The sequence below is a fragment of the Microtus oregoni genome, unplaced genomic scaffold (assembly GCF_018167655.1).
Source record: "Microtus oregoni isolate MIOR12 unplaced genomic scaffold, Mior012 000054F_ref0000373, whole genome shotgun sequence".
Lineage (NCBI taxonomy): Eukaryota > Metazoa > Chordata > Mammalia > Rodentia > Cricetidae > Microtus > Microtus oregoni.
The window spans coordinates 3,634,770-3,651,966 of NW_024543830.1; the positions used below are offsets into that span (position 1 = coordinate 3,634,770).

The following is a 17,197-nucleotide window of genomic DNA, read 5'->3' on the forward strand; positions in this document are numbered from 1 at the left end:
ATTTATGGCTATTGTAAAGGGTGATGCCTCTCAGGTAACATATTGTAGAAGAGGTGCATTTTGGGTAGTTTCCAAATTCTGTCTATGACAAAGTAATTTTGCTATAAACATAGTTTGGCGCATGTCCTTATTGGTTGAGCATCTTTGTTGCATAGGCACAAAACTGGTATTGCTGAGTTTTAAGGTAGATAGTTGCCTAATTTTCTGAAAAATCACCATACTAGTATCCAAAGTGGCTGTGCCAGTTTGCACTTCCACCAGCAATGGAGAAGTTTTTTTTTTTCCTTTACCGCACATTCTCTTTTTTTTTTTTTTTTTTTTTTTTTTTTTGGTTTTTCGAGACAGGGTTTCTCTGTGGCTTTGCAACCTGTCCTGGAACTAGCTCTGTAGACCAGGCTGGTCTTGAACTCACAGAGATCCGCCTGCCTCTGCCTCCCGAGTGCTGGGATTAAAGGCGTGCGCCACCACCGCCCGGCTCCGCACATTCTCTTAAGCACAAATTGTCAACAGTGTTTTTAATCTTGGCAATTCCTACAGGGATAAGATGGAATCTCAGAGTTTTGATTTGCATCTCTCTAATGGTTAAGGATGTTATACTTGAGCATTTTTAAGTGTCTTTCAGACATTTTAAGATTCATCTGTTGAGAATTGTTGGTTTAGGTCTGTGCCATATATTTTTTATTGGGGACTCTGGAGACCCCCCCCCTTCCATCTTGGGACCTTCCTCCCTCAATCACCAGGATCTCAAATTTTATCACCAGGAGAAAAAATTTTTCTAGACACAATCTTCAGCATTGCCAGCATCTTGTCAGGTCCAAGCTGCCTGTCAGCCAGTTCCCCAAAGACCAGGAAACCCTGAAGTAACCAGCTACCCCAAGACGTGGTCAAGCATCCCACATCAGCAGAAAGTAGTCTTGTTAGACGTGATGCCCCATTCCTGCCCATCTGTTACCTTTAACCTCCCAATTTTCATAATAAATATAAGGGTGAAATGTTATCATTTCTATCACCCGTAGTTCTGCCAAAATGTCTAGACACCTGAAGCACTGGCACTTCTGGGTTCCAAAGCAAGGCACGCACCATCAAGTGTTGTGGCAACGTACATAGCCATCCAGGGCCTCAAAGCCTGTGTGATCTTGATCTACCCTGCAGAAGCTACAGCTATGTAAGCCACGTCAGTATGCACATATGCTAGGCGGTTTCAAAGCTGAACTCGCCCACTCCGTATTTTCTTCTCAGCACCAGCTCTCCCCAGGCCTGTGCACGCACGTGTCTTTTCCTCTCTCTAATAAACATCCTTCCTGTGTACACATTCACGGCTGTGGGATGCTTCAGATGTCATGTCTGTGGTTTCCATGCCTCACATCTTGCTGCCTCACTTTTAACAACAGAGATGAAACAGGGCCAAGGAAAAGGATCTCAGGCCGAGAGCTGAGACCAAGCAATGGCCGTCACCTTAGGGAGCAACACATTTCCGGGCCATAATGACCTACCTGCACCTACCCGCGCCTACCCGCACCTACCCGCACCTACCCGCACCTACCCGCACCTACCCGCACCTACCCTCACCTACCCGCACCCTCAGAGAAAGCCCAGACATTGTATTGCTGTGGTTTCAAACCCATAGCACGAGGAGAGGATGGCCCCAGTTTGAGTTTATTGTTAGGACTTGGAAACAGAGGTGATCTCTGTCCATTGCTAACTGTCCTGAGAGCATCTGTTAGCTTGACAAGTTCAATTTTCTTTTATTTGGCTTCCTTAATGGTTAACAAATCTGCAGATAAAAAAAATATGGTTGTCATTCTGTCTACTTGCCTTATTCCCCGGCAAAAATCACAGACAAGATCTAGACTGTAAAGCAGACTGGTAGGAGCGCTGGCTTCACACGGGGTCCCAAATATTAAAGGACACTTGAGGCTGAGACGTGGAGTCTGAGGACTCAGTGGAAGAAATGATTTCTTAGTATTTGTCGTTATTATTAATGTGGGTGCTGCCATTCCTGTTTCGAGAATTGACATCAACAACTTCTCAGATAAATATGTTCTCTTTGTAGTGAGAGCGAAGCACATTTATCTAGATATTTTCTCATCACAGACATGGATGTGGTCCCTGTATTTATTATCACCAGTATTACTGTTGGAAGTCAGGCAAGGTGCTACACATCTCTTACCAGCATTTGTGGTGGCGCAGGCTTTTAATCCCAGCACTTGGGAGGCAAAGGTGGGTGGATCTCTGTGAGTTCAAGGCCAGCCTGGTCTACAAGAGCTGGTTCTAGGACAGACAGGCTCAGAAGCTACAGAGAAACCCTGTCTCTGGGGAAAAAAGAAAAAAGAAAGGAAAAAAAATGAGGTTATTACTGAAATTTTGTTTGGGGGCAAAATTACTGATGCCAGGAAGTAGTGGTACAGGCCTTTAATCCCAGCACTCGGGAGGCAAAAGCAGGAGAATCTCTGAGTTCGAGGTCATCCTGGTCTACAGAGAGTTTCAGGACAGCCGAGGCTACACAGAGAAACCCTGTCTTAAAACAATAAAACAAAAAGTTTAAAAATTGACTGTTTAGACAAAAATAGTAACAATAAATTGTGGGGTCTACAAACTTGGAAGAAGCAAACTTCACGGTAAGAACCGCATAAGCACGGGGAAGGAAGAACAGTCCTTGAGCACAGGCTGTAGGAAAGTAAAAGGTGGTGCTGTAAACCTTAAAGCAAAATTTCAAAATTTATCACGGCCAATGAGCCAATAAAATAGCGAAAATGTCATGAGGGTAAACCCACAGACTAAAAGCAGCACCCATTGCGAGAGGGGCATGATGTTTGCAGGTAAGTGGCGCGCATGAGCCTCAGGGTCTGCATCTCTTTGGAGACTGTGGAGATTTCTCACGACGCGGGAAGAAAAGCCGGGCTGTAGGTGGCAGATAGACTTAGAACATAAATGTGCGTCCAAGAAAGCTAGCACACGCATGCGGAGAAGTGACTGCGTGTTCAGAGCACAGGGTGGGTGGGGCTGAGTCGGGGCTGGGGAGGGGGAAAGCAGGAGAGACACCATGATCAGGTGGGTGGGCTTTCCCAGGCTGAGGCTCACCCATTGCACTTGGGGTGTGCTAATCTCTGCGATTTTGCTCCCAAGTGCGGGCTGCATAATTTGTGGCAGTGGGGAACTGTGTTCGCTCTCTCCCCTAGTTTTCCTTGTAGTTAAAAAGAGGTGGTCTGATTTGGTTTAAGGGGGGGGGGAGGCTGATGTTTAACTACAGCACTGCTCGACACGTGTTTTCTTGTGGATGCGCTTCTCCTTGCTTTCTTTTCCTTGCGGTGGTCATATTAATCCGAGTTCCATCTAACGTCCTGTGTGGGCGTACGTTTGATGTGTACAAAAGGAGCGAAAGCAATCCTAACGTCCCCCAAAGACGGTAAAGATGTTTCTGTCACTGGCAAGTGCCTAGTTTTGTTTGTCTTTTCTGGTCTGTAACGCTTGGAATGAGAACGTAATAAAACAAACCAACAAAGGTTTTGCTTTTGAAGCTTTTGTGTATGAATATTTTGCCTAGTTTGTACATGAAATACTTCTCAGTTGTAACACTGGTACCGTAGAGGTCGGAAGAGAATCCTTATGTGGGTTGAGAGAATGCTGAGTTAATCCTGATGGGGACTGTAAGTTTTAACCAAGTGTGTAGTTGGCATTACAATAGTCCTAGGGCTCTGCGGTTTGTGTCTTCTAACCTATTTTTTTCCAAGTCTGCGTTTAGGATACTATTTAGTTGCTGTCCTCTACAAAATTGTCATCAGAAAGGATGGTTGCAGTGAGAGACATCCAGCTCTGAGACTTCTATTTGGCTCCATTAACTGCAGTTCAGGGATGCTGAGAAAAACCAGGACAGGATCCACAGACATGAAAAGCCTTCCAAATCATTCCACTATTTTTTTCTTTTTCTTTTCCTTTTTTTTCTTACTTTTTTGTTATTGTTGTTTTTGGGTGGTGGTGGTGGAGAATTTTTTTTTTTTCCTTTTTAGGGACAGGGTTCCTAGACATGAAAGGCTTTTGTTGTGGTTTTTAAGACAAGGTCTCACTCTTCAGTTTTTCCTGGCCTGGAGCTCACTATGTAGGTAAGGATGATCTCAAACTCACAGAGATTCTCCTGTCTCTGCTGAGTTTTAATTTCCTGAATGCTGAAACTAAAAATGTGTGCTACCACATCCAGATTTACAGTCCATTTTAACCCCAATAAACTTGACAGTCACCTCCCTTTTCTGGATCTCTTGCAGCCTGGTGTTACCCTATAACTCAGTTACAGTCTAGAGCAGATAGGCAGAAGCCTCTGGGGATGGTACTCTTCCCTGAACAAACTGTTTGCATACCTTCTGCCTGCCCATCCTAGTCTCTTTTTCCTGCCCAGAATATCGGTATGAAGTCATCTTCTGCTATGAGAATAAAAACCTCAGGGTAAGGTGTCTGAACGGAAACAGGAAGACTCTGTTTAATTACAGCTGTGGTAGCGATATTCGATATTCACAAATTTGTGCCGGTACTCATTGACAAATGAGAGTACTTAGCTGTTTGAGCCATTGCTAATTAAGTTCACTGTTAACATTTCCAAAATCAGTCTGAAAGGATAGAGTACTGGTCCATTCTCTGGTCGCACAGAAAAATTGCGAGGGTGGCAGGCAGAAGAGGAGAAAGGAACAAGTTGCATTGGCCGGGAATCGAACCCGGGTCTCCCGCGTGGGAGGCGAGAATTCTACTATTGAACCACCAATGCATCCTCAAGAAGGCTTTGTGACAGCACATTGAGAAAAGGTGAGAGAAACCACGTGTCTCAGTGAATTTTTACTGAAAACAGCTATGTAAACGTTTTCCTCATGACTTTTTGATTTTTCCAGTCCTGACGAGGAAACACATGTCCTCCTACATGCTAGACTGTGATAAATCTGGGCCAGATTTGCCACTCAAGGACTTTCGGGGCATGACTTTCAGCTCATTAGAAAGGAAATGCTAATTCCGGTTCCAAACTCGTACGTGGCTCTGAAAAGCCTCCCTTTAAGTTTGCCAGTGTCCAAACCATGCTCAGTTCAGACGTCGTGGAAACACCCTGGACGTAGATCCTGGGGACAATTCTATACCACACCCTATCTGTGTGAACAGACTGAGGAACACCCTTCTCGGGCAGGCCTCACTCTCGGTCCACTGGAGTAGACAGGAAGAGGGAGAGGTGTGAACGAAGCCTGAGCCTACTTCCTCTCTGCATATGCTTCCTGGTTTGTACTCAGTACATCTCAGGCACCATCCTGCCCTCACCTCTATTACGAATTGTGTCCCCTTGTACTGTAAGCCCAAAAGAACCCTTCCTCTCTTAATTTTCCTAATGTCAGGTGTTTGGTCAAAGCAACAAGGAAAATAACCAATCCGAGGAATAATAGAGAAGGTTGTCAGCATGATAATTCTGCTTGTACGGAGAGAACATGCATCCCCACATCCAACACAGACAAAAGCAAGTCATAAAGAAAACAGAAGAGCACTGGGCATGGCTTACACCTTTAATCCTAGCATTTGGGAAGCAGATCTCCATGAGTTCAAGGTCAGTCAGGGCTACAAAATAGAGAGACCCTGTCAAAAAAAAAAAAAAAAAAAGAGAAAAGAAAAAGGAAAAAGATGAGGAACAAATGTCTGGGACCATCAAATTTCCCCTTTCTGTTGGACAAGCTGTTTGCAGGAGGGAGGTGGGCTGACTTCAGTCAGTCTTCTCTGGTCCTGTGCCAACCCCAAGGACTCAGTTATCATCACTGGGAAGCAACCATGGAATACCAGGCATGCCAAGGCCCAGGGAGCCATTTCCATCAGTGAAACAGAATCAGACATGTCCTGGGGTTAGCATTAGGAGACAGGACTTTCAGTTATTATGCCTAAATTCCATAGGTCCAGATCTTCAAAACGAGATTCAGAATGTGTAAAATCAACCAAGTGAGACAGCAGAGATTAAAAGTAAGATGTTAGAGAAGGCAGCTTCCCTAGAGGGATTAGTCGCAAGTTACACATCGCAGACCACCTGATCAGGGAAATATATCCTTGAGCAATTGAGAATGTCCAATCTGGGGCTGGAGATGGCTCAGGGGTTAAGGCCACTGACTGCTCTTCCAAAGGACCCATGTTCAATTCCCAGCATCCACACAGTCACCCATAACTCTTACTCCAGTCTCAGGGTCTGGTGCCTTCTTCCGGCCTCCTAGGGCATCAGGCACACATGGGTTGTGCATTTATATATGTTGGCAAAACCCTATACATATATAAAAAACTTAAAAATGTAAAAAAAAATATTCAAACTGAGATTTAAGGACAAAAAAGAATTTTTAAAAATGGACAGATTCATGAATTCTAAGACAAACTTAAATGATCTAATATGGGAAAACTGGGCCTCATGAAAACTGTGGGTAGAGGAGAAGGAAAAATGTTTGAAGAAACAATGGCTGAAAACCCCAGCCATGGCAAAGATTATAGTGTGGAGTATCTGCCAGAGAAGATTACTCTGGTGTGGGAGGTCCTTCTGACTGTGTGTTGCTCTTATTGCTTAATGAATAAAGAACTGCTTTGAGCCTATGGCAGGGAAGAACAGAACTAGGCAGGGAAAGCTAGGATGTATGCTGGGAGAAAGAAGGGCAAAGTGATGTGGGAGTGATTTCTTATTAATAAAGAAACTGCCTAGACCCATTTGATAGGCCAACCCTTAGGTGGGCGGAGTGGACAGAACGGAATGCTGGGAGAGGGAAACTGAGTCAGGGAGTCGCCATGATTCTCCCACTCCAGACAGACGCAGGTTAAGATCTTTCCTGGTAAGCCAGCTCGTGGGCTACACAGATTAATAGAAATGGGTTAGATCAATATGTAAGAGCTAGCCAATAAGAAACTGAAACTAATGGGTCAGGCAGTGTTTAAAAGAATACAGTTTCTGTATAACTATTTCGGGTAAAGCTAGCCATGCGGGCGGCCGCATGCCAGGGACGCAGCCCCGCCGCTTGTAACACAACAGCAAAGTCAGAGAGAAACCATGGAGCTGCCAGAGATAGACACCAGAACTTTAGCCAGTAAGCCACAGCCACATGGCAATATACAGATAAAAAGAAATGGGTTAAATTAATATAAGAGTTAGCCAATAAGAAGCTAGAGCTAATGGGCCAAGCAGTGATTTAATTAATACAGTTTCTACGTGATTATTTCGGGTCTAAGCTAGCCAGGTAGCCGGGAACCAACAAGCAACCCCTTCTCCAACACTACTCAGACGTGGGTTTAGACCAATAGAAAGGCATTAGTAAGCCAGGCATGGTGGTGCAGGCCTTTAATTATAGTACTTGGGGAAAAGAGCCAGGCGGGTCTCTGTGAGTTTGAGGACAACCTGATCTATAGAATGAGTTCCATAACAATTGTTACACAAGAAAAGCTCTGTCTCACAAAACAAAAACAAGAAAGGAAGTCATGATTAGGAGCTGGTGGTGACCACACTGGGTGTTCAGGATCCCAGTGTAGATGGAACCTTTCTCAGGGTGAGCTTTTAAGCACAAAAACCTCATTCTGGGGTGACACGCCTAAGTTAACAAGAACAGTTCGCCAGAAGCAGAACCACAGAATCTGAAAAGCAAGGTTCGTACATTTAGAGACTTTCTCAGACCTGTGGACTTTGATGGACTAGGTCATTGTTTTCATTTTGGCAAGCGCAGCTGTCTACGAGCGGAGTGGGCTAACGGAGGTCTGGGCCTGTTGCAATTGAAGGAAGAGATGCAAAGACTTGAGAAACTCAGTCCAGGAGTCATTGTGCGGAATAAGCCCCAGACAGGCTGTAGTCAACTCCAGGGAAAACAGTGTTGTATATGCACAGGAACAGAGAGGAAACGCATGTCAGATTTCTTTCTGCAATTCCTAAGACTCCATCTGACGGCATGTAAAAGAGGACACAGCAAGGAAAACCTATGCTATAACATAATCTTTTATGCTATAATCTTTTTGTCCACTGTGAAGATGTGTCTTTGCCGAGGTGCCTTTTGATTGCTTTAATAAAGAGCCAGTAGCTAGGCAGGAAGAGTGGGGGGTGGAGAGAAGGAAAGAGAGATAGGGAGAGGTTAGGTGGGACTTCCAGCTAGAGAGAGGAAGAGGAGATGAACTTAGGCTCTGGAGAGACATCAGAGGACATAGAGAGGAAACAGAAGGTACAAGATGGAAGAGAGGTAAGAAGTCACAGGGCAATTGTAGGTTAATTTAAGTTCTAAGAGCTAGTGGGACAAGCCTGAGCTGTAGGCTGAGCTCTCCTAATGAATAAACCCATATCATTATTTGGGAGCTGGCTGGCAGAATAGAAAAAGACTTATTAAAATAATATTTATCTTCTAAAAATTGATAAAAAAAAATTCAGGCATAAACCTGAAATCCCAACATTGGAAAAGCTGAGGCAGGAAGATGGGGAGTTCAAGGCCATGTTCTACACATAAGGAACTGAGGCCAGCCTGGGCTACATAAGGTCCTACTTTAAAAAATAATTCATCTAAAGAAGGGCATTTCCGGAGGTGCTGAAATATTTCACTGAGAGATGACACACTGCTTAAATTGGAAAGGGAAGAATGTCACTTAAACATGGTCTGTGGAAAACAAAAGGATGTCAGACAACCCTATAGCAAGTATTAAGAGTTTTAGAAAATACACCTCCAAAGGAGAGAAAAAAATTAATGAATGTTTTAAAAAGTAAAATATATAAACACTAAAATAGGGCAACTGGGCTCCCTCACCCCCAGAAAAACTTAGATCATTGGTCAAAGACATGGGGACAAGAATGGGAACCAAAGCTCATGTCAGAACCAAATTAATTCAAATTGACACAGAAAAATGGCAAAAAAAAAAAAGAAAGAAAAAGAAAAGAGAAAAAAGAAAAAAAAAAAAGAATGCCTCCATTGTGAAGAACTCCGAGAGTGCCGGTGACTGCGATGACTGTTTTTATATTTCAAAGAGTCTGTGTGCAGCGGGTTTCCTCGTTGGCTCTTTGAAAGGATCCCAGGGAATGACTTTTAACTTTTCTTTTTTGATTATCCCGTTGTTGTTTTGAGTAGGGTCTTACTGTGTACCTCTGGCTGAACTCACTGTGTAGGCCAGGCTGGTCGTAGCTTCTCGAAGTGCACCAGACACAGCAAAGACTTGGAAGGCAATGAAAATGTCTTGCGAACAAAAGCACAAAAAGAAAATGAAAGTGGCGAGGACGGAACTTTTTACCTTCATCTCATCACACATCCTCACTAGCCAACTGAACCACAGAAGAAAACAGGAGTATTTTCTGTCATTGCAGCAAGAGGAAGTCTCTAGCTCGATGCTTGCCGCAGCCACAGCATTCGGTGTCACAGGCCACTCAAAGGAGACGATAACTAGAAACAGATCCATCCGCGCCCCGCTCGCTTCCAGCGGAGCAGCGGGTAGTCGAGTTACCGCGCAGGCATCCCGGGAGAAGCGGGCGCCAGGGTCAGTGTTAGGCGGAACTGAATCGAGGCTTGACCAGTTGTACAAGCGCCGGTGACGTCCGTGTTGTTCCGTGTGTGTGGCTCGCCGTGATCGTATAGTGGTTAGTACTCTGCGTTGTGGCCGCAGCAACCTCGGTTCGAATCCGAGATACGGCACTATCGTCCTTCTGCCCGGCGATCTTTTGCTCCAGCTCTGAGCTCGTCCCTTCCAATGCTCTCCTCTGCTCTGCAGAGCACAAACACGGGGAACTGCTCTCTCAAGCTCTGGGAGGGGAGACAACATTCTCCCTCTCCACTTCCTCCACTCCATTATCTACAATAGCGGCCAGCAGGTGGCAACCTTACACTAGGGCCAGCAGGCACTCAGCCTCACAGATGTTCCTAGAATCACCTCCCAAGATCTGAGATTCAGGCAGATTTCCAAATTCAGCTCCATTTTTTGTATTTATATTTTCTTAGGTGCTATTTAGCATACATTTGTATATCAACGTATCACCATCTCCTTTAAGTACTTTATCAGTAAAATTTTAAGGTTTGTTCTATGACACATCAAATTAAGTTGGATGATACTAGGATTCAAACCCAGGACCTTGTACATGCTAGGCAAGCGCTATACTACTTTATACCCACAGCCTCAAATTCATGTTTATGTATAGTGTTCTACAGAAATAAAGTTGATGACATTTTGCTCTCCACCATGGACACCGTGTTAAATTGTTCTGACAGCATGTATTAACGCTATTTTCTTTCCCTCTCTGAACTACTTCAGCTTAAACCCAATTGATTAAAGAACTACGAATTGATTTCAAATCTCATTATTCATCCTTTATGTATTTGTGCCTCCTGTTGCTACTCACCCATTGTCTAGTCTGACGTGGCTTTCACTAACTCTAAAGTCAAGTAGTTTGTCCTTTTCCTCCAACGACACACCACTGGGCATAGCAACCACACTCCTGAGCAGGCCCGTGTTCAGAAATAGTTGTCCAGCAAAAATGAATTTCTCATTTGTTTTGTGGACTTTTTGTTTTGTTTTGGCATCTTTTGTCTTATTGTGGTTTTTTTTGTCTTATTGTGTTTATCTGTTATTATTTTCAGTGTTTTGTTTTGAAGAATGTGAGAGAGAAAGGGCATGAACGTGAGTGGTTGGGAGGATTCGGGAGGAGTCATGGGAGGGAAAACAATAAAAATACATTGTATGAAAAAAGTTGTGCCATTATGTCTGCCTATATTTCATCTTCTTATATAGTTCAAAATATTCTGGGATCTTACCCTTCACAATCATTGTGAGTACATGCCTTCCAATATGGGGTGGTTGTCCCCTGTGGCCAAAAACTCCAGTAGGCCAGGCAGGGACTGTTGGAGAATTATTATTTTCAGGTGTGTGACTTTTGTTTATACTGCATTTGTTTAACTCTGTGAAGCTGTGGTTCTTTGCCTGTGTAAAACACCTGATAGTCTAATAAAGAGCTGAACAGCTGGATGTAAGGGCGATCTGGCTGCGACATCTGTAACCCCCTTGATCGCCAGGGTTGATTCGGCTGATCTGGATGGCTAGGCGGGTGTCCCCTTCCTCCCTCACCGCTCCATGTGCGTCCCTCCAGAAGCTGCACTCAGTCAAAGAGGACGACCTTCCCTGAATAGAGGAGGACGGGTCTTCAATCAAGGGTATATGAGTAGCTGCGCTCCCCTGCTAGAACCTCCAAACAAGCTCTCTAGAGATGAACGGCCAATAGTGAGGCAGAAGCAAGGATCGGCAGGGCTGGTAGGCAGAGAGAATAAATAGAAGGAGAAATCTGGAAGGAAAGGAGCAATGAGAGAACAAGGGAAGGAGGACATCAGGCCAGCTATACGGCCAGCCAGCCATGGAGTAAGAGTGGAAGTAAGATATACAGAAGAAAAGGAAATAGCACAGAGGCAAAAGGTAGTCAGAATAATTTAAGAAAAAAGTCAAGCTAAGGCCGGCATTCATAACTCAGAATAAGCCTGTGTATGTGTGATTTATTTAGGAGCTGGGTGGCAGGTCCCCCAAGAGTAAAACATTCACAACATGGAACACACTTACAGACCAATATATAATGCTGTATTGGTGAATCCTAAGTTGGAATGGAGAGCCGAAGATGTTGGAGATGCCAGGCTTGTAGGCCTACCTCCAGCAAGGACAGGCACAAAGCTCCGGATCAATCCAGCAGCCTGTAGTAGCTCAGATTCCAACCCTGCTGTCATATAAATCTGCTTGCTTTTCTGCCTTTTTGCTCCTCTCTCTGTCCCCCCTCCCCAGTAGGCCTTGGTAGGGTGATCCCCAATAGATCTTTTCTACCCACAGAGTAGTCCAATTGGGTAGTTTCTCTGTCCAGTCAATTATACTCATTTCACCCTTTTGGAATGGGGATGTTTATGGTCTGCCATTGTATATTGAAAGTGTGTAACTTGAGATTTTGATTTCATAGTGAAGAATCCAAGAATAAGAATAAAGAAATAGCCGGGCAGTGGTGGCACACACCTTTAATCCCAGCACTTGGGAGGCAGAGGCAGGCGGATCTCTGTGAGTTCGAGACCAGCCTGGTCTACAAGAGCTAGTTCCAGGACAGGCTCCAAAACCACAGAGAAACCCTGTCTCAAAAACCAAAAAAAAAAAAAAAAAAAAAAAAAAAGAATAAAGAAATATAGGTCCCACAAGTAAAAATGTAGAAATACAGAAGTATAAAGTTGTAAGCCCAGAAGAATGTTAGCAGCTTTTTTAACAGCTTAAGGATTAATTGTTAACAGTGGGGTACTTTGCTTTACAACCCATAGCTCTGTCTGCAAGGCTGAAGCGGCCCTCTGCAAACCAAGGGTCAGCTTTTAGATAACCCCAGCCACTCATGACCAACAATTGATGTGAGCCGAGTTAGCCTTGAAAGGATGGGGTGTATGTGACTTTTCGGTTTTACACTGTCCCTGCTCTGTAAAACTGGCAGCATCGGAGGAGGGCAGTACTTCAGTGGACACTGTTGGGGAGCACCAGGGAGAACGACAACTTAAAGACAAACGCTCCTGTAACTAAAATCCCTGCCCATGGAAATAGTAAAAAAGGGCAATTTGTATCTGAGTTTTACCTCGCAATTGTAAAAATTTCTTGTTGCTTCTTGTTATGAAAAGGGGAGCCCGGAAACAGCCCATGACCACAGCCATCTCTGGCTGTGGCCTCAGCTAGCTGGTAAGCTTTTGTGCCCCATGGAGATTTTTTTTTTAATTTTTAATTTTTTTCCTGGAATAAAGTCTGCTTCTGGCTTACTAGACTTTGGTGGTCTGTCCCCATCTTTGCACTACCCCTATGGGCCCAACAATAGTTAAGAATTGTCTTGAGTCTCAAAAGTGACTGAGCTGCTGTACGGTGCTAGAACTGTTGAGACTACGGGACTCTTGAAGGTGAATTGAATGCCCTTTGCAATATGAAATGGCTCTGATGGAGGAGGAGCAGAATGTTCCGGCGTGAATATAAAATATCCGCTCCAGGCTCTCGGGATGGAGCACATGTTCCCCTGTTAAGGGGCTATCCAGAGAGCTTGTCTTTCTCCGCCCACCAAGATGTGGATACGCACAGTGCAAGGACTGAGCCACTGTAGCTGCCCTGCCTTCTCCCCTGCAATGCTCTGCAGTCTCTGAAACAAACAAGAGGAAACCTCTCTTCCCTTAGGGTGCTCTGCCGGGTCCTTGTCACTTCAGTGAGGAAAGTGAGTGGTGCGAGCTGAGATACAAGGAGGAGGCATAAGCTAGACTCAGCAAGCTGAACTTAGGGCCTGCGTCTGGACACCTGGTTTTGGAGGACACCGATGGGCACATGCAGACAGGTCACTGGAAGCAGCAGATAAATGAAGGACACTTTATAGTTTTCATTTACATGCGATTCTTTTTTTTCTATTTTTGTAAATATGGTGACCCCAATATGTGGCAAATGTTTGGTTTTGTTTGTTTGTTAATGTTTTCCAAGGCAGGGTTTCTCTGTGTGATCCCCATTATCCTGGAACTTGTTCGGTTGACCAGGCTGGCCTCAACTCATTGATCCACCTGCCTCTGTCTCCTGAGCGCTGGGATTACAACGTGGGTCACCATACTTGTCAAGTTAAATACATTTTTGCAATAAACTCTTGTGTCCCCGATTTTAGATCAAAGAACTCTTAGAAGCAGTAGAGCTGCAAAGTAAAAATCTTTATTATTGCACCGGGCCTAGGAACTCCCCACTGGAAGAGGGGGGGGAGTGGCAGCAATATTGGGATACACACACAATTGATCGGGGAATACAGAGATGCAGGGGTCAACCATAGGTCAGCCAATCAGGACGGACAGAATATCCACAACATCACAAAAGCAGAACTGCCTGTTTACAGAAGAGTTTAGCGAACGATCAGCCAACTGGAATAGGCGGTATGTTTATAACCTTAAGACTAGGACACACTTGGTATCATTCCTTAATCATCATTGTGACAGGTTTTACAACCTCATGCTTTTTAACCACCTCTAAGGTTACAACCCCACTATGACAGACTTTACAAGTCCATGTTTCTGTTGTGGGATATCTGTACACTGTGTGAAGGTGTATTGCTGTGGTCGGTGTAAGAAAGAGCTGAATGGCCAGTCAGGCAGCGGTGAAGCGTGCTTTTAATCCTAGCACAGAACAGGCTCCAAAGCTACACAGAGAAACCTTGTCGGAAAACAAACAAACAAAACAATCAACCAAACAAAAGAAAGAGAGAGTTGAATGGCCAATAGCTAGACAGGAGAGGATAGGAGGATTTCCCGGGAGAGAGAGGAAGAGGAATCAAGGCAACTGGATTTCACCAAAGACTCGTAAAAAGTCAGACATAAGGTACAGATCAGAGGTAACCAAGCCACGTGGAAGAATGCAGACTAAAAGAAACAGGAATCCCAGCACTCCAGAGGCAGAGGCAGGCTGATCTCTGTGAGTTCGAGACCAGCCTGGTCTACGAGAGCTAGTTCCAGGATAGCCTCGTAAACGACAGAGAAACCCTATCTCGAAAGAAAAAAAAAAAAAAGAAAGAAAGAAAAAAGAAAAGAGACAGGTTAATTTAAGTTATAAGAGTTAGTGGGACAAGTCTAAGCTAATAGCCAGGCTTTTTATAAGTGTTAATAAGTCTTCATGTAGTTACTTGAGGGCTGCTGAGCCTGATGAGAAAGTATAACTACATGTTTTCCCAAAAGCAAATGTTTTATCTCCTGCTTTACTTAGAGAGATTCACTGACTCCTTTGGCAAACATGGGGGTCATGCCAGAACCCAGGTGAGGAATTTAACTCGTCTAACACATGTAAAGAAAACAGATCTGCTGTTCAAGTAGCTTCCGTCTCTGTGCCTTGGGGCACAGCACTGGCTCCATCTTAAGGTACATAGGTCTGGTACCTGTGGCTATTTATTTTAGTTTAAGAATTGCCCTGGTTGTACAAGATTTCTCAGAATGGCCTATGGAGCTATTTTTGCTGTGTTGTAACTCAGCAACCACTTATCACAGGTGAATGAGATTTGTAAAACCTGCCCAGCAACTTAGAGAATTTTCTCTCTACAGGGGTCGAATGATCTCATGTACTTCGTGTTGGTGGAAGATAGAGGTCTGCTGGTACACACCAAAACCAGCGACAGGCTGTGAGGCCATAGCGGCGAGCAACCATCGGCTATTTGGGATTGGAGATAATTCTAGGTGATTTGTCTCTGATCCTGCAACACTCCATCCAGCTCTCCGCTAGCAAGAAAGTTCACCAAGCCAACGGGGCAAAGGGGAGGAGTGTGATGTCACCCCTGGGTGCAGGTTGGAGGCAGGGTCTATGCAGATGAGGAGCGCGCAGGGACTGTCACATCCTCAAACTCTGCGGAAACGCGAGGGATTTCCAGCGCGGCGTGGAAGTCACCGCGGGTTCACGAGTAGCAGCGGTGCCCAGGAATGGGGTGCGCGTCCGGGCAAGTCCTGAAGTATGCACGGCGAAAGGACCATATGTTCAGAGCGCAGGACCGGTGGGGCTGAGTCTGGGCTGCAGGACAGCAAGGCATACTTACCTGGCAGGGGAGATACCATGATCATGTAGGTGGTTTTCCCAGGGCGAGGCTCACCCATTGCACTTGGGGTGTGTTGACCCCTGCGATTTCCCCAAAAGCGGGAAACTCGACTGTATAATTTCTGTTAGTGGGGGACTGCGTTCGCGCTCTCCCCTGATACTGTCGTAAAGAAAAGGGTATATAAGTAGCGTTTGTGCCTCTAGCTAACTGAAATAGACGTGGCAAATATGTACTACCGGATTTTTATTTTCCTCTACGCATGCACCTGTTTTTTCCTATTTGATAAGAAAATTGGTATTGGCTTTATAGAAGTTATCCTTAGGAAATCAGGTACTATGTTAATGAGAAAACGTCGAAAGCTTTGAAATTATGAGTTTTTTTTTACCTGAAAGCCTGAGTACTTTTTGGCAACTGTCAAAATCTAGGTTGGTACTCCACTCTACCTTTTTTTTCCCCTTAGTTCCTGTGCTTAACATGTACCAGACCCTGACTCACTCGGGAACAGCCCATCCCTCTCAAAGAGTGTTTTAAATTACCCCTAATTGATACCGTTGTTAGGAAGCAATTCTCTCTCTCTCTCTTTCTCTTTCTCTCTCTCTCTCTCTCTCTCTCTCTCTCTCTCTCTCTCTGTCTCTGTCCCTCCTCAGGTGTTTTTATTGTCACACACACACACCCCTCATCCTAGTGGAATATCGTCTTCCCAACACGCTCCAGTCGCTTACTAGTCACCATTCTCTCGGATATGCCTTGGGGTTCCACCGGGCTCCGGATCCTCTGATGCCCGCGGTGCGTAGCCACACGTACACCCCCAACCAACCCTCGCCTCGCCGGTCCCTCTCCACTCCGGGTCAAGTTCGTCCACCTCTTCCGTCCGGACTTTCTGAGCAAGGGCACCACACTCGCCGCCTTTCCCACGCAGGCCCCGCCGAGGTTCCAGCACACACCAGCCCCTCTCACGTCCGTGCTCGGGGTCTGCAAAGGACCGGACCCTAAAGCACACTTGGGCTCCTTCCCCGACCCCCGGGTGGCGGCGGGGTCTTAACGTACGCGCGAGGTCGGGAAGCGGGGCGTCCGGGCGTCCGGGCTGTTGGCTTTGAATCTTCCAGCTCAGGTTGCTCGGCTGCGGGCGGGCGGGCTTCCCAGGTGTGGCCGCTGCGGTGTCGCCGGACTCACTAAGGAGACAGGGCATTTGCTTGTGCATAGTCTCTGTGGCGCAATCGGTTAGCGCGTTCGGCTGTTAACCGAAAGGTTGGTGGTTCGAGCCCACCCAGGGACGATGGCTCTCAGATTTTAAACAGTCTAAATACACAGGTCAGTCCCTCGTGTGCGAGCATGTTGATTGTTAGTTTGAAAGTGCACGCTTCTACCGCTTTCTCAGCAAGCCGCCGAAAATCCCTTACTAAAGTGCCTGTCGTTCGTTTTTTACGGCCTGGCCCGCTGGCAGGGAAAACAACTAATTTTTATTTTGGGCGGGAAGGGTGACACCTATGGACAACCCCCACCTGCTGTCTTTAGTTGACTTGGGGATGGGTAGAATGGGAACCCTTTCTTAATAAAGGAAAATTATGGAAAACAAGTCACCAAAGCACAGGAAACGGACCAGATTTTAATAAAACAGATAAAGTACACCACCGGCTAAAGATTTGCGTACGACAAGGGCGAGCTCATCGTAAT

The 17,197-nt window shown here is 45.4% G+C and overlaps 3 non-coding genes and 1 pseudogene across 3 annotated transcripts; 3 read left to right on the forward strand and 1 right to left on the reverse strand.

Moving 5' to 3' along the window:
• Window positions 1–3,026: 3,026 nt before the first annotated feature.
• LOC121438109 lies at window positions 3,027–3,177 on the forward strand (annotated as a pseudogene).
• Window positions 3,178–4,682: 1,505 nt separating this feature from the next.
• Trnag-ccc lies at window positions 4,683–4,753 on the reverse strand. Its single transcript has one exon. It is a non-coding gene; the product is annotated as a tRNA-Gly (tRNA).
• Window positions 4,754–15,515: 10,762 nt separating this feature from the next.
• Window positions 15,516–15,679, forward strand: LOC121438122. The gene has a single exon (XR_005973064.1). It is a non-coding gene; the product is annotated as a U1 spliceosomal RNA (small nuclear RNA).
• A 1,046-nt stretch (window positions 15,680–16,725) lies between these two features.
• Window positions 16,726–16,799, forward strand: Trnan-guu. The gene has a single exon. It is a non-coding gene; the product is annotated as a tRNA-Asn (tRNA).
• Window positions 16,800–17,197: the final 398 nt, after the last annotated feature.